The sequence below is a fragment of the Dama dama genome, chromosome 22, assembly GCF_033118175.1.
Source record: "Dama dama isolate Ldn47 chromosome 22, ASM3311817v1, whole genome shotgun sequence".
NCBI lineage: Eukaryota > Metazoa > Chordata > Mammalia > Artiodactyla > Cervidae > Dama > Dama dama.
In genome coordinates, this window is record NC_083702.1 from 43,466,605 (window position 1) to 43,472,445 (window position 5,841).

Sequence of the window (5,841 nt, forward strand, 5' to 3'; positions counted from 1 at the left end):
GAAGATGATGAAGCAAAGAAGAAAGGAAGCCAGTCCTACAGATAGACAAGGCACCCAATCACATTGTTTCCTCTTATTCAAATCTCAAAATAGCAGACGTCGCACAAGAATGACTTAGGAAGGCCATTCCTCATAGTGTTGAGTCCTTAGAGGCTAAAGTCTAAACAAAATGCTTTAGAAATGACTGATCTAGACTGTCAACCATTTTCTACAGTCAAAGATAAAGGTTTTAAGATCTTTCTGAACCATTAATCCTGGGTACAGAATTCTTTCTAGAAATGTATTGCCAGAAACTTTTACTGACAGATCTTCAGCTGTGCATCCAAAGATTAAGAATTTTTCCAACAGTTGGATATTATCCAAACGAGTGTTGATTAGGCATTATGAGAGTGTAGGAGAGGAAACCCAGGAGTGATCTGGTGCTGAGAGTGCTGGAAAACTGTTATCACCCAGAAAAATGTCAGCATTTAAAGAGTGGAGACTCACATTTATAATAATTAAATTGTAGACCCTAAAGATGCCTGTAATTCATCATCAGAGCCTGACATGACTCTGACCACCTCGGACCTCCCCAGTGGAGCAGCCCTCCAGCCCCCCTGACAGGGGATCTTCCTCACCCAGGGATTGAACCCAGGTCTTCTGCATTGCAGGTAGATTCTTTACCAAGCTATGAGGGAAGCCTTCTCTAGACACATGAAAGATTCTGGGGAAAAGAAGTCCGGGATTTAATGCAGATGCAGAGCTTCAACTGAGTCAAGAGAAGAGCCAGGCCTGTCTGTCAGGTCAGTCCAGGCCTGTCTGTCACTCCTCAGTCATGCTGGATCCTGCCTTGGCTTCACGCTTTGAAGATCTGAGTTATACTTTGTCCATCACGCTCAGACTGGCAAAGACATCTCAGCCAAGTTTCTTTAGTCTAAGCCCTCACTTCCAGAAATTGTTCTCAATTAAGATTAATTATAAGCAAGTAATCAAGATTCTTCTTTGATTCCCTCTATTACTGATTTTTATTTTTATTGTAGCAGAAAATGTAACCACAATATAGAAAATTCTCCTCTCTGGAATTTCTTTAATCTTTTCCTTGTGGCTAAGTAGATTGGTCTATCTATCTATTCCTTAGGAATAAAAGAAAAAAAAAGCAAGAAAAGATAATCTTTATTTGTATATTATATACATATGTATATTATACAGCTATGAATAAACTTATTCACCTATATGATCTCACTTGTTAATTATTGTCATATGTAAGTTATTTCCAGAGGCAGGAGAGGGTAGTAGTTCTGATTCTGTAGTTAAACTGCTTGAGTTCAAACCCCAGTTCAGCCACTTTCTACCTTTAGGCAAATTCCCAACCCTCTCTGTGCTTCTGCTTCCTCATCTGTAAAATGGGATGATAATCATGCCCATGTCACAAGGTCGGCAGGAGGATTAAGAGAGTAAAGTGCCTGGTATAAAATCTAATGCTCTTTGTCAGCTTTTAAATTGTTTCCCTCACTCATTTACCCATTTTTGTTGAGAGTCCACTGTGTGCCCTGTACCAGGCCACTTTCTTGAATCCTTGTAAATATTTTATCTATGAGATCTGCCAAATATGAAATAAGTACATTTGCTAACAGAGTTTTATCAGATTCTCCTAAATTTATAAGAATTTGCTTTATGGATTGCCCTATGCCATTCAGGTTGGTTTTTTGTCTTTTTTTTAGTTCTTTAACTTTTTATTTTGTATTGGGGTATGGCTGATTAACAAATAGTGTCATGATCATTTCAGGTGAACAGTGAAGGGACTCAGCCATACATACACATGTGTCCATTTTCCCCCAAACTCCCCTCCCATCCAGGTCGCCATATAACCTTGAGCAGAGTTCCATGTGCTACACAGTAGGTCCCTGTTGGTTATCCATTTTAAATATAGCAGTGTGTACATGTCCATCCCAAACTCCATCCCTTCCCCTGGCAATCATAAGTTCATTCTTTAAGTCTGTGGGTCTCTTTCTGTTTTGTAAGTTTATTTGTATAATTTTCTTTTAGATTCCTCAAATATGGGCTGTCATATAGTATTTCTCTTCTCTGTCTGACTTACTTCACTCAGTATGACAGTCTCTAGGTCCATTCATGTTGCTACAAATGGCATTATGTCATTCTTTTTAATGGACGAGTAATATTCCATCTTATAGATGTACCACATTCTTCTTTATCCATTCCTCTGTGGATGGACATTTAGGTTGCTTCCATGTCTTGCAGTGCTGTTCAGTTTTAAAGAGTTGATGATCACTGTATCTTCAAAGTTGTTGTTTATTTTTGCTGTAAGTATCTTTCTTTGTTCTATTTAATATACTTGGTCCTAAATATTGTTCAACCTGATATTAACACTGCCATCTGCATTTTGTTGTTGTTATTAGCATTTGCCTTTTCCATCCTATTATTTTTAAATTTCAAACCCTTTGTGTGGTGTGTGTGCTTTGAAAACGGACTACAGCTGCATTAAAATATATGTAATCCAATCTGGGAATCCTGGCCTTATGGTTCTGTTTGTTTTCACAGTAATAAGTAGATATTTTATTTTTTTTCTTTTCTTTTTCACTTCCCTTGCTTTTGACACAATCATAATATTTTTAAAATATCAGTTTTATTTTACACAAGTAGCACATAAACATTAAAAGATCAGTTTGAAAGGGTGTAGAATAAAAATATTCTGATTCCCTGCCCTCACTAGTCTTGGGTGGCTGTGTGCTCTCATTGCCTCCCCTTGCATTCATAAAATTAAGCTTAGATTGACTACCTCCCTCCAGGCTCCCCACCTAAAAAATGTGATTCTACTCAACAGATTGTTCTAGACCTTGCTTTTTCTAATTAATGTAGCTTGGAAATCTTTTCATAATAACCTTCCTTTTGGTGGCTATATAGTATTCCACAGGGTGGAGTACACACATTCACACCTCTCCCTATCCCAGACTTAGGGAACACACTGTTGCTTCCATGTGGTTTCTGTTTCTGAAAGACAAATAATCTTGCAATAAACATTTATATACCTATGTTTTGGTCATGTTTCTCAAATATTTTTAGAAACAAAATTGCAAGGTTAAAAGATATGTGTTTTTCATTTTGCTCCATGTTGTCTAAAAAACTACTTCCCACCAAAATAGTATAAGAGTACTTGCTCAAGAGAATGAAAAAACAAGCCACAGATTGGGAGAAATTGTTTGAAAAAGACATATTTGATAGTGGACCATTATCCAAATCGTTCACATAACTCATAACAATAATAAGAAAGTGAATAATCATAGTGGCTGACTTTACTTTTCTGGGCTCCAAAATCACCGCAGATGGTGACTGCAGCCTTGAAATTAAAAGACCCTTACTCCTTGGAAGGAAAGTTATGACCAACCTACACAGCATATTAAAAAGCAGAGACATTACTTTGCCAACAAAGGTCCATCTAGTCAAGGCTATGGTTTTTCCAGTGGTCATGTATGGATGTGAGAGTTGGACTATAAAGAAGGCTGAGTGCCAAAGAATTGATGCTTTGGAACTGTGGTGTTGGAGAAGACTCTTGAGAGGCCCTTGGACTGCAAGGAGATCCAACCAGTCCATCCTAAAGGAAATCAGTCCTGAATATTCATTGGAAGGACTGATGCTGAAGCTGAAACTCCAATAATTTGGCCATGTGATGCATAGAAAGGACTCATTTGAAAAGACCCTGATGCTGGGAAAGATTGAAGGCAGGAGGAGAAGTGGACAGCAAACCAGTAGAATGTTCAGCACCAAGGTGTGTGTTAGTTGCTCAATCATGTCCAACTCTTTTCGACCCCATGGACTGTAGATGAACTTTGGATGATAACGAAGCATGGGTGTAGGTTCATCAATTATAACAAATGTACTCTGGTGAACCAGAGATGTGGCTAGTGGGGGCCATTGTGCGTATGTGGGATAGGGGATATATCAGAAATCTCTGTACTTTCTGCTTAATTTTGCTGTAAACCTAAAATTTCTTGGAAAAAAATTGTTGTTGTGGTGGTTTAGTTGCTGAGTTGTGTCTGACTCTTTGCCACCTCATGGACTGTAGCTTGCCAGACTCCTCTGTCCGTGGGTATTCCCAGGCAAAAATACTGGAGTAGGTTGCCATTTCCTTTTCCAGGGGATCTTCCCAACCCAGGGATCGAAACCATGTCTCCTGCATTGGCTGGCGGATTCCTTATCACTGGGCCACCAGGGATACCCTCTCTAAAAAGTAAAGTCTATTAAGAAAATATCATGGGCCAACATCACGAGGGTCCAGGGGCCTGGTCATTTCTGTCCATTGTGGGGCTCTTTCAGCAGGTCCTTTTTGCTCGGGAGCTCCCTGTAGGCTGGTGGATGTCTATTCAGGTCTGGAAACCCTAAAGGCTCCTGTTCAGCTCTGCTTCACCCTCCCCGCTGTGCTGTCACTCCCATAGGTCCTTTGCGTGTCTCCTTCCCTCTCGGGGACAGCTTCCTGGAGATCTCCAGTCATGACAACCCCTTGGTGGTCCCTTACTCATCTGTACAGCTCTGGGCTGGGTTCTCAGGGCAGATAGGTGAGGAGGACACGGTCCTACCTGCAAGGTATCTCTAGACATCAGTGAGTGAGAACCCATGCCCTTAATATTTAGCTCCCAAAGAGATAAAAGGGTTACCCTGATAGTTCAGTTGGTAAAGAATCCGCCTGCAATGCAGGAGACCCTGGGTTGACTCCTGGGTTGGGAAGAGCCACTGGAATAGGGATAGGTTACTCATTCCAGTATCCTTGGGCTTCCTTTGTGGCTCAGCTGTAAAGAATCTGCCTGCAATGAGGGAAGATCTGGGTTTGACCCCTGGGTTAGGAAGATCTCCTGGAGAAGGGAAAGGCTACTCACTCCAGTATTCTGGCATGGCGAATTCCATGGACTGTATAGTCCATAGGGTTGCAAGAGTCAGACATGACTGAGAGACTTTCACTTACTTAAACTTGAAGAAGTAAAAACATTTCTTTCTTCTTGGCTCTGACTCAGTATCCCCTGCTCCCACCCCACCACCAAACCTGCTCATTTTGTAATGTTTTTCTGTCTTGCCAAGCAACATGGATCATTTTGCATTCACAGGTGGACATTCTGGTTGGGAGACCTTGCTTTTGAGGGCAGATTCTAAACTCCAGGGCTTCCCTGGTGGCTCAGACAGTAAAGAATCCGCCTCCAATGCAGGAGACCCAGGTTTAATCCTTGGGTCGGGAAGATCCCCTGGAGAAGGAATTGGCAACTCACTCCAATATTCTTGCCTGGAGAATCCCATGGACAGAGGAGCCTGGTAGGCTAGAGTTCATGGGATCTCAAAGAGTCAGACACAACTGAATGACTAGCTTTCTTTTTTTCTAAACTACAGGGCCAAGATTTGCATCCTGCCTCTGCCACCCACTGGCTGGTTGACCTGGAGTGAGTAGGTAACCTCCCTGTGCTTTCGTTTCCCCATATACAAAAAAGAATATGATAAAGGTAGTGTTTGTCTCAAGGGGTTATAATCCCCTAAATCAATGGAGCAGGGCCTGGCAGGCTTAAGTCTTAACAGTGCTCATCTAGGGCTTCCCTGGTGGCTCAGTGGTAAAGAATCTGCCTACCAATTCAGGAGACATGGGTTCAATCCTTGGTCTGGGAAGGTCTCACATGCCTCGGGGCAACTCAGCCTGTGCTCTAGAACCTGGAGTTGCATCTACTGAGCTCATGTGCTGCAACTGAAACCCACACTCTCTAGAGCTAGTGCTCCGAAACAAGAGAGGCCACCGTAATGAGACGCCCACGCGCTGCAACTAGAGAGAAGACTTCGTTCGCAGCAAAGAGAAAAAAGGCCAAGCAGCAA